Raw genomic sequence first — 18,961 nt, forward strand, 5'->3', positions numbered from 1 at the left:
GCTTCCATGCAGAGCATTTATCGCTGATTGATCAGTTTTTCCTGTTCTTGTGCCGTGTGAGGCAGGGCTTTTTTGCTCTGGATTTATCTGTACGATTCAATGCGTCGCCGGCCACAGTCAGCAGAAACTGTACGACGTGGGCCAACTATTTGCTCTTTATGTTAGGGACCCTCCCAATATGGCCTAGTAGAGCAGCAGTAGACGAGCTAATGCCACCAGTATTCAGGGAATTCTACCCAAACACAAGAGTGATACTAGACTGCACAGCGATCCGCATCGAGACAGCTAGTTCGAAGGTTTTTAACACCATGACATACTCCCATTATAAAAGTAACACTACACTGAAATCCCTAATTGGGATCACTCCCTCAGGGTCAGTTAGCCTGGTAAGTAATCTATACACAGGATGTATTTCTACATAACTAAGAGGTCAGGTGTTCTGGACCTCTTAGAGTCAGGTGATGAGGTCATGGCCGATAAGGGCTTCCTTATCAAAGACCTGCTCGATGAAATAGATGTAAAACTTGTCATCCCTGCATTTTTAGGCCAAGTGGACAGTTTAGCTGTAATGAGCTCACAGACACACAGAGTATTGCTGGCTTGAGAATACACGTCGAACGGTCAATAAGACGCATAAAGGAGTACCACATTTTTGATGGAGTCATACCCCCTTTCACTAAGTGGAACAGTCAACCAACTGTGGACTGTGTGTGCTCTCCTAACACATTTTCAGGGACCACTGTTTTAAACCTTTGTTAAATTCAGCTGACAAGAAAATAGGGCACACAAACCTTAGATAGATTGAAACATATTTAACTTCATTTCAGTACAGTCCCATTTTTTAGCCCACACCTTGAGATGAGAAATCACTATCTTAGTTTAGTAAACAATTGATGATTTGAGTTGGTAGCGAGTTCCAGTTTATTGCTACAACAGAATGACAGTTGACCGAACATATTTTAGTTTAAAATGAACCAACAGTTTTGTTTAAGTTAAACGACAAAGAATGAAAATATTGTAGGTGGGACAATCTAATGTATAAATATTGAATGTACAGTATAAAAATGAAATGTATTTTATTTTTATTTTATTGTGATTAAACAGCTTCTTTGAATACAGCCCTGTGTGTGGGTCTCTCCTCACTGGCACAGGAGAGGCAGAAAGTACTCGAAAAATAAAAGATCCAGCTTAGTTTTCATATTGTGGTAAAGACGGTAGGTGCTCGAGGTTGGTAGTCCAAACCATGTTTGCTGCTGCTGGCCCCAGCTGCATTGATTTCCGATTGGGTAAGAAGGGGGCGTGGCTAAATTCCCACCGCTTGTTTTTTTTTTATCCAAGATGGCCGCGGCGTGAAATGGGCGTATTAGCACACAGAAAATCCGCGCCGATAATAGGAACAGTAATGGAGGCGACTACAAAGTCCCACTCAAAATGGCAAACAAACAGGATAAATGGATCAACGTGGAAACAAACAGATTGGAAACAAAGTCACCAACCTTGTGCCAAACGTCGCAATGGACGAAACGTGAGCTGCACTCAACTGTGGGCCGCCGCCTTCGGCCGACCTGTCTGTCTTAGCAGGAGGGAGTAGGCTCTTTTGCGAGCCTGAGTCCACCAGAAACCGTCTTCCTGACATCGTGTCCTTAATGAAGAGCAGCCCACTACGTCCGCCAGCGCCCACAGCTGCTACTGAGCGCTGCCCTGGAGTTTCCCGCCGCCTCAAACGTGCACAGAGGGACGCAGCGCCTCGCCTTGCCGCCGAACCGCTGGTGGAAGAAACAGAGGCCGCTCCCGCGCCGTCTCCGGGCAGTCACTCCAGCCACCACTGCCGGGTCCGCGTCCTCCGACGCCGGCTGCAGAGGCTCCGATGCCACACTCTGCACAGAGAACCGTCTGGTAGCCAGCAGGACCCGATCGGCCTCCTCAGCCAAACCTCGGCAGTCACCAGCGGCCAGACACGGGGAGTTAGCCAAAGCCGCGCGAACAGGAGACGGGAGCTGGCGCAGGAAAACGTGCGGGAAAAGGAATCCGCCTTCGTCTGAGCCTAGCAGCGACAGCATATTGTCCATGGGATCCACAGCCGTCCCGTCGCCCAAACCGGATAGGGAAAGGATCCTATCTGCCCTCTCTGCGGCAGATAGGCTGTACCTCCGGAGCAGAAGATGTTTGAGGGCGACGTATTTACCGTGTTGCGGAGGGGCGCGCAACAGCTGCATGGCCCGGCGTGTGGACTGCTGGTCCAGCGCCGCGACGACCAGATAGTATCTGGAGTCGTCCGCGGAGATTCCACGTAGGTGGAACAGCGCCTCGACATGCTGGAACCACGAGGCCGGGTCGCTCTGCCAGAACTCTGGGAGCTTCACAGCCGCGGCGAGAACGGCCGGCTGTGAGAGTTGGGGCGGCGTGGCCGAAGTGGAGTTACACTCTCTTCTGCTCCAAACATGTTCAATTCGGGGTCACCAATGTGGCAGGATGAGGAAAAACACAGGAGACCAAGGCGAGTTTGAACTTTTTCTTCAGCTCCAAACTGAAACGGGAACAACCCTGCACCAGAAAGCCCGGGAACGTAAACCACGCCCCCAGCTCACAGCCCTGCTGCGTGAGAGGCATAGCCCCTAGTGTCCGCCACAATATAAATATTTTCCACACAATCTTCAAACATCTTCAAAATGCCGGTTGAGGTCCCATGCGCGCATTGATGACGCAGTGACGCAAAATGACGCAGTGACGTGTTCTCTGACCAATCAGAGGTCTGCATTGATTTTAGTACCCAGCTGCTACTGAGCGCTGGCCCGGGAGCTTCCCGGCGCCAGTAAAAGGGCGAAACGAGTCGAGTCGAGCCGATACCATGTAGTGGAAAAGTGGCATTTGATTGCTGCTGTGTCTAACCGCCCATGTCTACAAACTGCCCCACAAAAAAGATGCTGCCTGACTGGCAGTGAGTTGGGAGAATCACACTGAACGCAAATAGACACTTTCTTATTCATATTTTGCGGTACACAAATGTAACTTGTACACCAATGTTCTTCCTCCGCATTTGTCCATAAAACTATAATAATGTAAACTACTAATAACACACGTTAGTCCCTAGTTAACGAGTCTGACCCTTTAGCCGAGCGGTTAGTGATGTCGCCTTGTGGCGCAGCACACTCCGTATCGAATCCCGCACCGGGCAAGAAAATATCCGGTTACACTAACAACAAGTGAGACAAGTGAAAACATTTACTTATCTTTCTCTGGACTTCAACGTACATTTTCCCGACGCAAAACCAACAACCGCTTATGTGTGACCCACAGCCACAACTACTCAAACTGCAAACCAGCAAATTGACTTCCGTTGCGTCACATCCTGCACTGCCCTCATTCAGCACGACTAAAGACAAAATTTGCCTCGGCAGGTGATGGTCATTCAACTGCATTAGCCCATGCGTGACTGTAGCCTGACACTGCATGTTAACCATACAGTCTATAATAATCACAGTGTCTATTATAATGATATATCATTATAAGTGAGAAGTGCTGCTCAAAGATTCCTGAACCTTTGTTCAGGTGATCCGAGCAAAGATCACCTGAACCAGATGAACCAGATCCTTTGTGAGGAAACTGACAAAGAGAAATTCTCTATATCTATCTATCTATCTAGCTAGCTAGCTAGCTATTTTTCGGTGAGTCTGCCTCAATCATGAAATTACTTAAACAAACTGGTTCATTTCCAGGATAATATTTATTAATGCCTTTGGAAAGAAAAAAGCAAAGAAACAATGTCACTAGATAAATGCATTGATCAATACCTCTACAATACAGGGACACCAAACTCAGCCAGTGACATAGGTAGTCATTTAAAAAAAAGTACCGTCATTTGTTTTCATTATGTGCACTATTGTTCATTTGCTTATGTTTCAGTTTTTCAATGTGTAGCTACACAGATACACACAGCTCATTTTACATTAAAGCTCGCTAACCACAACCATAATGTATCCCAGAAACTGATTCTAAGATGATTAAAAATAAATCTCCCTCTGGAAATGTTAAATTAAGCCCACAACTTCACTGTTATATGATTGTTCTTTGTGTCCCTCCTCCTTCCTTAGCAGTGCTGAATTCAGTTTTTTGTCGATCATGGCAGTCAATTTAACATGCGCTGGTTCTTAAAGCTGGCGTTTACGCATAGCATCTTGTCTCTGGAGGATCCAGATTTAAGTTCCTGCTAGGGCAGTGATGTTCACTTCCATCAGCCCACCAAAAGAAACACACACACACACACACACACACACACACACACACACACACACACACATACCATTTAATTAACCCCCGTCGTCTATCCCAAGTGATTAATCCATGTACAAGATTGTCATTAACACTTGGAACAGTAAACATGTCTGCTTCTTCCATTCAAACTAACAGATGTCTTTGACTATATCTGGCTATGAGCAAAAGTCTGTCGAGGATCAGATGAATTATTAGGGCATCGGATTACAATGGGACACACTATAAGGTTGTCTCCTCTTGCTTTTTAACACGCTCATGTGAGTTTTTTTTTTTACCCGCCTCAGAGTTAAAGGAGAAGGCCGAGCATGGTCAGTACATGGTCTCGTCTGAACTCGGCGAGGCCTCCTCACACCATGTGCTCTGTAGACGGCACCAGGTGGGGCGCGCGTAAATTATGACACGCCAACACCCCCACTTCCCCGCAACCTCATCTTAAGGGTGGTCAGCAGGTGTGTTTTGGGTTGGGTTGGAGAGATATAAATATGAATGTAATTTCAGATATGATCCCCAACCAATTATAATGAGTAGCTATGTGTGATATCAACTGCGAAGCTCCCTGGAAGTGTTGCATCTCTATCATATGACCTGTCTGTGTCAGAAGGGTGAGAAGTTGATCAGGATCCACCGACATTTTTGGGAAGTTGTTGACAGGTGAAAACAGGTCACCTTCCTTCCTTTGCCAAGAGTTTGGGTGGGCAGTAGATGTTGTGTGACATGATAGATAAACGAGAAGGTTTGAATGTTAAAAAATAACTTTCCCCAATCCGTTTGTGTTCCCTTGCTCTCTTGTTTGACTTTAGCTGTATCTAATATTTTAGAGGTTTGCAAAGAAACACCTGTGTTAAAATCTAGTTCCTCCTTGTAGCGACAGATGGCTACAATATGATTATGCTCTCATTATAAATTTAGGGGCGCCACCTATGATGGCTATAGGAAATTTAGATAAACCAAATTAATCAGTTTCAGATCTGAAGTTGTAAATTCTTGATTACAGGGGTTTCTACCTTTGCTTCAATGATAGAGACATTTATTAATACCTAAATGAGTACCAACAATAGAATGAATGAGTAAATGAATAAATGAAAAAATAAATGGAAAATCAGACTCAGATAGGTAAATGAAACAACCAACAGAACTTGTCACTTAGTTTGGTGATGGTATCAGAGGGTATGTGGTTTTCAGAAAGCACCAGAGAAGCCGGGGCGCTATAAAAACAGTTGGGATCTTTCCGAGGTTTGAAATGGGGATTTTAGATTATTATTCAACATCAACTCTTATCAGCAGAATTGACTCCAGCCTACTTGAGATGACGCGTCATTGTAGAGACGGTCTGGTCTGGCTGGAAGCTGCTTGTAGACAACGCAGGCTTGTTCCCGACATCCGTACGAGAATGAAACCACATGGGAGTCAAGTTGGACCAGCAAAGACGTCCGGCTGCAGCGGTTCTCAGCTTATGTCCCACCAGACTAGAGGTTGTGTGTAGTGCACCCTGGGCAAAATTGCCTGGGTTATCCCTGGCCAAAGTCAGTCGCTGGGAGTCGATGACGTCTTGTAGCTCCTGGGCAAAGGACTTGTTCTTGACTTGGCCACGGTCAAATTTTGTAATCTTCGTTGTAATTTTCGCTGTGTTGTTTGTCAGGGCCAGTGGCGGATCTAGAGATTTTTTCCCTGGGGTGGCAAGACTGTGTCCCAGAGGTGGCAGCTGCCACCCCGTAGAGCCGCGCCTGTGAGGGGGAGGGGGATTCTAAATCGGCGACTTCTGTTTGAGATGAGCTTGGTGCGGGTCTCATTGACCTTCACCATGCATGTACATAAAATATACTTTAAAATATTATCTGATTTATAAATGGGGTGGCAACAGGGGTGGCAAGACTGTGTCCCAGAGGTGGCAGCTGCCACCCCTGTTGCCACCCTGTAGATCCGCGCCTGGTCTGGGCGAAAGTGGAATAATAATCCGCTACACTGACTTTAACTGATCAGACTCGGTAAAAGTCAACTGAAAGTAAAAAATAAAACATTATTCCAAAATCATCACACGTGAGGCTTTCCTTGTAGCGCAAAAAATGTGCCAAAACTTGGCTTACTCGGTTGAAAGGAGACACCTGACTGATATTTGTTTAAAAAATAAAATTGACATGCGCACAAGTACTTCCGGTGTGGGAAGAAAACCGCGCGAATTCACTTGTGCGGCGGCCTCACGCAGTACCGTCCATCCATGCAGTGGCTTTGTTCACGTCTGCGTCTAAGCTTTGTCCTCGTTTGATGGCTGGGAGAGCGGGGCAGCTAAGCTAACTGCTAGCCCATGCAGACCGGCAGTTGCGGTAACACCGAGGGCGGCCGGACGGCGGCCTCGCCAGGCGTTGACTGTGGGGTTTTTGATGTCGTCGTGAGGAGTGCGGGGAGGTGTGTCGAGGGTGTCTGGCTGGGAGAGCTTGGTCCGCTTCGTCCGGTGGGCCCGGGGACCACGGCCCCTGCCTGGAGCCGCGCCCGAGGAGGAAACGCCGAGGGCGGTCTGACAGGACGCGGAAGCGGGGCGGGCTAAGCTAGCTGCTAATCCATGCAGACCGGCGGTCCCGACAGTCATCCTGGCTGGCGCTCGTTCCCTTGGACCGTGAGTTTTGTTTTGTTTTTTTGTTCAGTTTGGATATGTGTGTTAGTTTGGGTATGTGTGTTCTTGTAGTTGTTGTATGTGTTTTTGTCTTCGTGTTGTGCTGCGGTGGGCATTTCGTTTCATTTCATGTACGCAAGTGCACGAAGTGAAATGACAAATAAAGTGTTCCTGATTCCTGATAAGAAAAATAGAAAATTGGGAAACGGCTCGCAAATAACTTAAAAAGACAAAAGACTCAAGACTAAGTCTTGAGATTTAAATTGACCCACTCAAGTCATTGTCCTGTCTCTACCATTATCTGAAGGTGAGGGTTTCTGTCTTACTATGGAGATGAGATTCTTCCTGTGATCGGCAGTGACGATAACCTGGAAAGGTTGCCAGGTGGTCCCATGTCTTGCTGGTACCCATATCAAAAATAGGGTGGTTCCTGGGCAGTCTATGACAGCTTGGGAAGGTCACTGAATGGTGTCCGTGTCCTGTGGTGGGCTGCTAATTTATGACAAAGACATTAAGCCTCTCGTCCGGTTGATGTCAATTTGGCACTCCAGTGTGGGGGGCAGAGAGAGAGAGAGAGAGAGAGAGAGAGAGAGAGAGAGACAGTGAGCGAGAGAGAGAGAGAGGGAGAGAGCGGGAGTCCTTGCTACATCCTCATGCTCAGTGATCTGTGTTTACACCCCATTAATTTTGCATTGGTCTTCAAGCGGTTATTTTTTTTCCCAAGTAACGAGACTTCTGTTGTCTCGGGCAACTAACACTTTAGACAAATTAGCTTATATTACAAAGTGGTAACCTGTCATTTTGAGACAACAAATTCCTGCCAGTCAGTCTAAGTATGGTGTTTTTATTCTGATTATCAGAATCAGAATGCTTTATTCTGCCCCGGGGGGAAATTGGGTTCTATTACAGACACTCACGTCCTAGTGAGAAAAAACTAAAAACTATCAAGATGCAAGATAACAAGAAAATAGAAACAAATACAAACAAGAAAAACAGAAACAACTAGAAATAAAAGATAAAATAAGAAATAGAAATAAGAACCAACTATATAAACAGGCATGGTGCACATAACACCCTACCTGTACTGCACTACCACAGCACAAAACAAGCAGCACAAACAAAACTTGACAGGGTAAAACAAGTGGAAGGGCCAGTCCAATAACCCTTAACCCCGAGTGTCTGACACTGAAGGAGGAGTTGTAAAGTTTGATGGCCACAGGCAGGAATGACCTCCTGTGGCGCTCTGTAGTGCATTTCTGTAGTGCTTTTCGTGCATTTCATTATTTTGGCATAAGCACTATAGCCTTGATTCCAGATCCTCAAAGTCTGCTTGGTTACTTCTGATGCTGACAGCAGTTTTCACACCAATTCATGAATTGGGAAATTTGTCAAATCAAAATGGACCCGGAATGGTTGCAAAGGGAGCAACCTGGACTGTCAGGATCCTGCCCAGCCTATGGTGAAAACCAATATGTCACCAAGTCCTCCTACGTTAAATGCACTTATTGTAAGTCGATTTGGATAAAAGCATCAGCTAAATGACTGTAATGTAATGTAAAAGTCCATTCTGGATTATCTATCCTGTAATCAAAAACAGCCACATTTTATTTTACAGTACACTAATAAGATGTAACAAGCTGCACTTAATATCAAATTAGACAAAAACTAGAAATAATATGTACCTTATTACACAGTAAACAAACACAGTTATATCCTAATTAGACACCATACACCTATAAACCGCATATAATGACATAATGACCCAAAATATACTATACTGAGAAACTGTTATACCAATTTATACTCTTAATTACAAACCAATCACGTCTGGTCGCTACTTCACACATCCCTCGTAGCATGGATGTTCCCCGGAGCTCTGTGGAGTTTGTAGGTATTAATACAGAGACTAATACATGCTCTCTTGATGCTCTACTCCCATACCAGTTAACATCAGATCATTTATTGTCATGTCACTCTCCAACCCCAGCAACGTTAGGCTATGGAAGCTGCCAAAACACTGCATCTTTATCTCCCTCCATTAGACCATTCTTAGACTCTCTTAGCGGATAATATGTGACACATTACAACAGATGTTCCTACAACTTAAAGCAAGTTACATTTAAGACTCTTTAAGGCTTTTTTAATGCCACTTAGAATGCAATTTAAGACCAATCTTACAATGACCAAAATTGAAGAAAAAAAACCCAAAACATCAGTTACTTAGAGTTAGGGACAATTTTGCCCAAATGCCCATTGCAGTAAAAACTAAATCTTTTTGGTCCAGTGAAAAAGTTAGATGATCTACCTCAAAGGTTGAAAAAAAACTTTTTAGAGTTCTAGAGTGAAACGCATGGAAAACAACAACATCCAACAAAATAACTGCCCTGTGATGGCCTGGCGGCCTGTCCAGGGTGTCTCCCTGCCTGCCGCCCAATGACTGCTGGGATAGGCTCCAGCATCCCCTCGACCCTGAGTAGGATAAGCGGTATGGATAATGGATGGAAAACAAAATAAAAATCATGAATCATCAGTAAAAAGGCACAATTGGCTGAGAACTATAATTTATGAAGTATTTTGTGTTTTAGTGAAGCATAGCATCATATATGTTGGACAACATGCTTGCAAAAAACTGAGAGTATGTCCCGTGCCATTTAACTTGGTTACTCTTTTTCACAGCTATGGCATGAATCTGCAGGCTTTCATCAACTGTTGTATTTTTGCCATGTTTTTCTTTATACCGCTTACGTAGCATGTTTGATTTGATGATGAGCTGTGCCATCGAGGTGCCAGCCTTACCCTCAGCTTGTGTCGCAAGCTGACCTGTGACAGCTAGCTAGTGACAGTGAATCTGCTGCTCTGTGCATCCTGGGGACAAACCAATTAAGGCCTTATTTTTAGATTAATGAATTCAATGCCGTTGGGTGGCACGGTGGCACAGTGGTTAGCGCGGTCGCCTCACAGCAAGAAGGTCCTGGGTTCGAGCCCCAGGGTAGTTCAATTGGGGGTCGTCCCAGGTCATCCTCTGTGTGGAGTTTGCATGTTCTCCGTGTCTTCGTGGGTGCTCCAGTTTCCTCCCACAGTCCAAAGAAATGTACATAGGTCAGGTGAATTGTCCGTACTAAATTGTCCCTAGGTGTGAATGTGTGTGTGTGTGTGTGTGTGTGTGATGGCCTGGTTGCCTGTCCAGGTTGTCTCCCTGCCTGCCACCTAGTGACTGCTGGGATAAGCTCCAGCATCCCCGTGACCCTGAGAGCAGGATAAGCGGTTTGGATAATGGATGGATGGATGAATTCAATGCCTTTTGACACTGTTTAAAGATCTGCGGGAACCCAGGAAATGACATACGTTAATTTAACATCACGCAGATCAGGAGAGCGGAACCAACAACACTCTTGTTTTGCTTGCGGCCGGGATGCAGCAAATCCACTGTCACTAGCTAGCTGTCACTGTACTCTGGACGACATGGAGAAACACAAATTGAATGAAAATTGGCTATTCAACCAAGATTTCGTAGCATGGCTGAAACTGGTACCCGGCAATGTATACGAGGAATGCTGTATTATGTGCAAGAAGTGTTTCAAACTCGGCACAGTGGGAAGAAGACGGAAAAAAAACTGTTTGAGGTGTTAAACATTTTGCAGGATGATGACAATCAGCTTGCCACACAAGCTCACGTTTCAAAATTCAAGATTCTTTATTTGTTACATCTCATTATAAAAGTATAAGAGAGTAAAATTCTTGAGTTTTGGCTCCTCAACACTGCAGCAACAATAGTAAGGGAATAGTAAGCTGAGGAAAAGGCTGGCACCCTGCTGGCACAGCTCATCACCAAATCAAACACGCTAAGCTAAATAAAGACAAAAAATGGCAGAATTACAACAGGTGGAGGCAGAATTGATGAAAGCCTGCAGATCCATGCCATAGCTGTGAAAAAGAGCAACCAAGTTAAATGGCAGGGGATGTACTCTGTTTTTTGCAAGCATGTTGTCGTACATATGATGTTGTGGTAGTGCAGGAATGAGGAGACGGAGAGATCGAGTCGAGTCAATTCCGTTTACTCGCCACACAAAACAACACCGATACAGCTCAATCTCTCATGGCAACCAGCTAACCGCTAGGCTGCTGCAAACATGTCTCCCCCGGAAACTCTAAGCAGTGCCTACGTCAGCACTCTGAATGTCTGCCTTAAAGGAGCAGCAGCCCCTGGTGAATCTACCCTCATTTGTGTATCACCACACAGGCCCCGCCAGAATTCACCATCATGAAAAAATGCAACACAAAAGTACTCAACGAAACACAAACAGCCGACAAGCGAACAGTCCTCAGTGAAACAGTCAACATCTCGGGGGGCGGACCAGGCGGCCAAAACGGCTGCGCTGAATGGGTATGGGGCAGGGGCAGGGGACAGAGCCGGAGCCCTGGCAGGGGCCGAGGCTGGGCCAGGGGCCTGAGAAGGGGGGCAGGGCCAGTTCGACCGGCCACCCAGGTCCGAATGGGCAGGCTTGAGACGGTCCACCAAGACCTGCTTCGGCTTGCCCCCCATGTCCACCACAAAGTTCTTAGGCCCCGCTTCCAGGACGCAGAAGGGCCCATCGTAGGGGGGCTGCAGCGGGGTGCGGTGGCTGTCGTGGCGGATAAAGACGTACCTGGCCGACAGCAGATCCTTGGGGACGTAGGACTGAGGGAGGCAGTGGTGAGATGTAGGGATCGGAGCGAAAGCGTTGGCACTGTCCCGGGCCACAGCCCGATGAGAAACTGCTGACCAGGGGGCCACAGCATCCGGGAGAAACTCACCCGGGACACGCAGCGGCTGGCCGTAAACCAGCTCAGCAGACGAGGACTGGAGGTCATCCTTGGGGGCAGAGCAAAGGCCAAGCATGACCCACGGGAGGCGATCGACCCAGTTGCTGTCCGTGAGGCTGGCACGAAGAGCGGCCTTCATAGACCGATGAAACCGCTCACAAAGTCCGTTGCCCTGCGAGTTGTACGCTGTGGTGCGGTGGAGCTTCACCCCCAGCCCCTCCGCGACTGCAGTCCAGAGCTCCAACGTGAACTGCGGGCCCCTGTCAGAGGTGAGGTTAGCTGGCGTGCCAAAACGGGCCACCCAGGACCCGATGAACACACAGGCCACCTCAGTAGACGTGGTCGATGACAGGGGAACAGCTTCCGGCCACCTGGTGGTCCTGTGCACCATGGTGAGAAGGTGAGTGAAACCGTGGGAGGGGGGCAGGGGGCCCTCCAGGTCCACATTCACATGGTCAAAATGCCTCTCGGGCACCAGGAATGGCGCCAAGGGGGCTTTGGTATGACGATGTACTTTGGAACGCTGGCACGCCACGCAGGAGTCAGCCCAGGCCTTGACGTCCTTCCTGAGGCCGGGCCAGACGAACTTGGCCCCCACCAGCTTAGTGTACGCCTTCACACCCGGGTGGGAAAGGCCACGGAAACGTCAAAAACACAGCACTGCCAGCTGGTGGGCACCATGGGGCGGGGCTGGCCTGTGGAAACGTCGCAGAGGAGCGTGGCATTGGCACTGTCAAACACCACATCCTCCAACCGCAGCCCCGTAGCGGCCGTCCGATAGGCTTGGTCTGCAGCCGTGGCAGCGTAATCGAGTCCCAAGTGAACGGACCCTGCCACTGCCCGGGAGAGGCAGTCAGCGACCAAGTTGTCCTTGCCAGCCATGTGCCGGATGTCCATGGTAAACTCCGAGATGGCAGAGAGCTGATGCTGTTGGCGCCCAGACCACAGCTCGGAGGTCTTCGCCATGGCAAAAGTCAGCTGCTTGTGGTCGATGAAGGCAGTGAAACGACGGCCTTCCAACAGGAACCTGAAGTGCCGGGAGGCAAGGAAGAGACTCAGGAGCTCCCGGTCGAAGGTGCTGTACTTCTGCTCGTTGTCCTTAAGCTGTTTGTTAAAGAAGGCAAGGGGCTGCCAGGTGCCGCCCACCCACTGCTCGCACACCGCCCCAACCGCATAGTCAGAGGCGTCGGTCGTGAGGGCAATCGGGGCAGTGGGGGATGGGGGCGCCAGCAAAGAGGCATTGGCCAGCGCAGCCTTGGCGTCATCGAAAGCTTCGTCCATCCCCGGGGACCAGTCTACCTCGCCCTTGCCTTCCTTGGCCCGCAGGGCCTCGTCCAAGGGCCACATGCGGTGAGCTGCGTGGGGAATGAACCTGTTATAAAAGTTCACCATGCCCAAGAACTCCTGCAGGGACTTCACAGTGCGGGGGCGTGGAAAACTGGCGACGGCGTCCACTCTGGCAGGAAGCGGGACAGCTCCTTGCGGGGAGATGCAGTGGCCGAGGAAGTCGATGGACGACAGGCCAAACTGGCACTTGGCTGGGTTGACTATGAGTCCATGCGCACTGAGCCGCTCTAACAACTGCCGGAGCTGCGTCAGGTGCTCCTCCGCGGATGCGCTGGCCACGAGAATGTCATCCAAGTAAACAAACAAGAACAGCATATCCCGTAGCACAGAGTCCATCAGCCGCTGGAACGTCTGCGCTGCCCCCTTGAGACCGCAGGGCATCTGCAGGAACTCGAAGAGTCCAAATGGCATGATGAACGCTGCCTTGGGCACGTCCCGAGGGTGGACCGGTACCTGGTGGTAGTCCCGCACCAAATCTACTTTGGAAAAGATGGTGGCCCCCGCCAGGTGGGCGGAGAAGTCCTGTATGTGCGGGACGGGGTACCGGTCAGGGGTTGTGGCGTTGTTCAGGCGACGAAAATTGCCGCAGGGGCGCCAACCGCCGTCAGCCTTAGAAACCATGTGCAGGGGGGAGGCCCACGGGCTGTCCGAGCGGCGCACAATGCCGAGGCGTTCCAAGGTGGCAAACTCCTACCTGGCGATCGCGAGCTTAGCAGAGTCGAGGCGCCGAGCACGTGTGTACACCGGGGGGCCGTCGGTGGCAATATGGTGCTCCACGCCACGAGAACGTAGGTGTGGCGAGGTCAGTGAACTGCGAGCAGTCGTTGATACGTATATCCGGCGGCGAGCATGTTTGACAGGCCGAGCGTCCCTTCACCTCCCAGTGTGCACGGGTATGTAGCGAAAGAGACAGCATCGATCAAGCGACAGTTTGTAACATCCACCAGCAGCATGAAGGCGCACAGGAAGTCCGCGCCCAGGAGGGGAACCGACAACGCGGCCATAACGAAGTCCCAGCCGAAACGCCGCCCGCCGAAACACATCTCCACATACCCTAACCCTAACCCTAACCCGGTGCCGTAGGTACGTATGGGCGTGCCGTTCGCAGCATCCATCGGGGGACCTTGAACGCCGGCCATGGTGTCCGCGGCCGCTGCAGGCAGAATGCTACGCTGAGCGCCCGAATCGACCAGCAGCCACCGGCCAGATAAGGCGTCCTTGATAAAAAACAGCCTGCTGTTCTTAGCGGCGCTGCGCCGGCCCTGGCGTTTACCCGGACGCTGAAGCTGCATGGCGGGCGACACTGCTTGGCCCTGGCACCAAACCTGTTGTGGTAATAACACAGCCCGCTGTCACGCTGGCGGTGGGCAGCCACCACAGCCGCGGTGCCCGCTGCATCCTCCAGAGGCGGGGGCGAGGTCTGGGTGGGGAGCATCGCATGAACGAACTGCTGCCGGTTGGCGAGGAAAATCCTGTCCGCTTCCGCACCCAGAGCGCGGTAGCCTTTGGTGGAGGAGAGGGGAGAGCTGGCTAGCGCTGTGCGCACAGGCGGTGGGAGCTGCCGTTGAAAAATATGGGTGAAAATGAAGGAGGGGTCCGCCGAGCCCAAAACGGCCAACATCTTCTCCAGCAGCTCAGAAGGTTTGCTATCGCCGAGTCCGTTGAGTGACAACAGGCCCTCCGCCTTCTCCATCTCCGACAGCTCGAACAGCTGCAAAAGGAATGCCTTGAGTGCGCCGTATTTTCCCACAGCCGGTGGGGGGGGGGGGGGGCTTCCAGTAGCCCCATAGCTCGGGACGTTGTCTGGGCATCCAACGCCACCACATGGAAATACCTCGTAACGTCCCGCGTTATTCCTCCCAGCTCGAACTGGGCTTCAATTTGCTGAAACCATGGCCGGGGACTGTGCTGCCAAAACTCGGGCAACTTCACCGTTGCTGCTGAGATGCTAGCGCTAACATGAGCCATATCGTTAGCGTCACTCGGAGCCGGAGCGGTGTCGTCAGCGCTTTGGGTCAACATGTTCGTTGTCAACGTGCGGGGTCACCAATGTGGGAGTGCAGGAATGAGGAGAAGGAGAGATCGACTCGAGTCAATTCCGTTTACTCGCCACACAAAACAACACCGATACAGCACAATCTCTCCTGGCAACCAGCTAACTGCTAGGCTGCTGCAAACATGGCTCACCCCGGAAACCCTATACAGTGCCTACGTCAGCACTCCGAATGTCTGCCTTAAAGGAGCAGCAGCCCCTGGTGAATCTACCCTCATTTGTGTATCACCACAATGTGATGCTTCACTAAAAGACAAAGTACTTGATGAATGCTGTAGAATAGCTATTCTGAATTCTAGTTCAAAGCCAATTGTGCCTTTTAACTGATGATTCATGCTTTTTGTGTTGTTTGATGTTACCGTTTTCAATGTGTTCCACTCTAGAACTCTAGATAGTGTTACCTTTTTTTTTCTTCAACATTTGAGGTAGAACATCTAACTTTTTCACTGGACCAAAAAAATGATATTTTATGTTATATTAAACATTTGGGCACAATTCCCCCAACTCTAAATGATTTCTTTTTCAATTTTGGTTATTGTAAAATTGGTCCTAAATTTCATCCAGAATGGCATTAAAGAAGTGTTAAATCTATCTTGCCTTAAGCTGTAGGAACGCTGCTTTAGTTTACAGTACAGTGTATGTGTAATGTGCCGCAAATCTCTAAGAAAGTCTAATATGGGTCTAACAGTGGAAAATAAAGATGGATTTCACTTTAGCTTACAGTTACAGTTCTGTTGTAATTTGTAGAAAATTGCCCTTTAAGAAAGTCTAATAAGAATCTAATGGTGGGAAATAAAGATGCAATGTTCTGGCAGCTTCTATAGCCTAGTCAATTTATTTATATCACCCAATATCACACATTACACATTTGACACGTTACTGTTACTGGGGTTGGATGTTACTGTTACTGGGGTCCAGCCTAATATTACTGGGGTTGGATATTGACATGACATTAAATGGTCTAGTGGTTCTTAACTGGTATGGGAGGAAGCATGTATTAGGCTATGTATTGCTACCTACATACTCCACGGGACTCCAGAGAACATCCAGACTATGAGGGATGTGTCACGGTGGCAGCAAGCTAAGTAGGGCACCCCAGGCATCCCTCTCCCCAGCAGTGCCCTCCAGCTCCTCCTGGGGGATCCCAAGGCATTCCCAGGCCAGATTGGACATGTAGTCCCTCCAGTGAGTTCTGGGTCTACCCCACGGTGTCCTCCCAGTTAGCCGTGCCCAGTAAACCTCTAAAGGAAGGCGTCCAGGAGGCATTCTAATCAGATGCCCGAACCATCTCAACTGGCTCCTTTCGATGCGAAGGAGCAGCGGCTCTACTCCAAGCTCCCTCCGGATGTCCGAGCTCCTCACCCTATGGAGGAAACTCATTTCAGTCGCTTGTATCCGCGATCTCACTCTTTCGGTCGCTACCCAAAGCTCATGACCATAGGTGAGGATTGGTACGAAGATTGACTGGTAAATTGAGAGCATTGCCTTCCGGCCAAGCTCCTTCTTCGCCACAACGGTCTGGTACAACGTCCGCATTACTGCTGATGCTGCACGAATCCGCCTGTCAATCTCCCGCTCCATCCTACCCTCACTCGTGAACAAGACGCTGAGATACTTGAGCTCCTTCACTTGAGGCAACAACTCATCCCCAACCTGGAGAGAGCAATCCACCATTTTCGGGTAGAGAACTATGGTCTAAGACTTGGAGGTGCTGACTCTTATCCCAGCCATTTCACACTCAGCTGTAAACCGCTCCAGTGCGTGCCGAAGGTCACGTTCTGATGAAGCCAACAAAACCACATCATCTGCGAAGAGCAGAGATGCAATTCTGAGGTTCCCAAAACGGACACACTCCTCACCTTGGCTGCACCTTCAGATCCTGTCCATGAATGTCACAAACAGAAACGGAGACAAGGGACAACCTTGGAGGAGTCCGACACCCACCGAAAACGTGTTTGACTTTGTGCCAAGAATGCGGATACAGCTCTCACTTGGGTTATACAAGGACTGAATAGCTTGTAGCAACTGCTCCGGTACCCCATACTCCCGCAGAACTCCCCACAGAGTGCCCTGGGGTACACGGCCGTAAGCCTTCTCCAAGTCCACAAAACACATGTAGACTGGCTAGTCAAACTCCCATGCCCCCGTCAGCACTTCCGCAAGGGTAAAGAGTTGGTTCGTTGTTCCATGGCCAGGATGGAATCCGCATTGTTCTTCCTGGATCTGAGGTTCGACAATCGGTCGGAGCCTCCTTTCGAGCACCCTAGAGTAGACTTTCCCAGGGAGGCTGAGCAATGTGATGCCCCGATAATTGGAGCACACCCTCGGGTCCCCCTTTTTGAATATGGGAACCACCACCCCAGACTGCCACTCCACAGGTACTGTCCCTGACCTCCACGTGACGCTGAAGAGGCCTGTCAACCAAGACAGCCCAACAATGTCCAGAGCCTTCAGCATCTCAGGGCGAATCTCATCCACACCCGGCGCCTTGCCATCGAGGAGCTTTTTAACTACCTCAGAGACCTCTGCCAGGGATATGGGTGGGGCTTCCCCTGAGTCTTCAGACTCTACCTCCTCCACTGAGGACGTGTTAGTCGGGTTCATTTGTGGAACAACGTAGTTAAAATCAAACATACCACACATCATCAGCAGTCACTCGAACGAGTTTGACTGTCCTCTCCATTTGGTTCCTCTCTCTCCTTGTGGTGCTGTCACTTTTTCTCTGTGGCACAGTGGAGTTCCATTTCAAGATCTGCTGTTCCATCCTGCACAGATTTCTTCCAGGAGTGCCTATCCAGTGCAATCTGTTTCCAGTTGCTCAATGTGATGTTGAATTTCTTCAGACTGGTATTGATATTGTCCTTGACACGGCCTGTCCATCGGAGTTGGTGCTGCGTTATTGTGGTGGTGATGCGAGTCATGTTGGCTTCTTCCAGAATGTGTCTGTCCTTCCAGCTGACCGTCGTGCGTCTGTCCTTCCAGCTGATCGTTGGTGCATCTTCTGTCCTTCCAGCTGATCATCAGGATCTTTGGTGGTATTGTTCCAGGGTTCTCAGGTGCCTGCTGTAGGTGGTCCATGACTCTGCTCCATACAGCAGGTTAGGGAGGTCAACAGCTCTGTAGATCAGGCGCTTTGTTTGGGCCTTTAGGTCTCGGTCTTCAAAGACTCTTTAGCTGAGTCTGGCATACATACCGCTGGCACAACTCAAGTGCTGGTTGACCTCAGAGCTGATGTCAGCTTTTGAGGCGAGAAGGCTGCCAAGGTAAAGGTATGGTCTCACTGTCCACCTCGAGGCCTTTAAAGATCATGTGAAGACCTATAAATAAGCTTTCTCCCAGGCCATACTGTATTACTATTCCACTATCATTGGCAATCAGCAAAATCACCCCAGAATGCTGTTCTCCACCATCAACTGCCTACTTCACCCCCTTGATGCCCCCCGCCCTTCAGGTGCCCCTGACCTCTGCTCCAAGTTCCTGGACTTCTTCCAGGCCAAAGTGGATTCTATCCACCAGTAGCTTTTGGTACCTGCCCCCTCCCCCCACATGCACCTCAGTTTTAGGATGTTGAAACGATCTTTCATTTAATTTCATGTGCACAGGTGCATGGAATGAAATGACAAATAAATGTTCCTGATTCCTGCTCCCCCGCTGCGTGCCTACCTAAGTGCTGCCTCTCCTCTTTCTCCCCTCTGGATGCTCCTCAAGTGGCGAAGTTGGTCACCATGGCCAAGGCTTCCACCTCTTCCCTGGACCCCATGCCCACCGTCCTGGTCAAGGCAGCTTTCTCTACCCTGTACCCCATACTACTACTACTACTACTACTACTTTCGGCTGCTCCCATTAGGGATCGCCACAGCGGATCATCCGTTTCCATT

At 49.4% G+C, this 18,961-nt stretch overlaps 1 long non-coding RNA gene across 1 annotated transcript in view; it reads right to left on the minus strand.

Annotated features, from left to right (window-relative positions):
* Positions 1-18,961, minus strand: part of LOC130113347 (uncharacterized) — a 60,050-nt gene that overhangs the window by 22,370 nt on the left and 18,719 nt on the right. The gene's annotated exons all lie outside the window — the stretch shown is intronic.

Source organism: Lampris incognitus, chromosome 5, assembly GCF_029633865.1.
Source record: "Lampris incognitus isolate fLamInc1 chromosome 5, fLamInc1.hap2, whole genome shotgun sequence".
NCBI classification, from domain to species: Eukaryota; Metazoa; Chordata; class Actinopteri; order Lampriformes; family Lampridae; genus Lampris; species Lampris incognitus.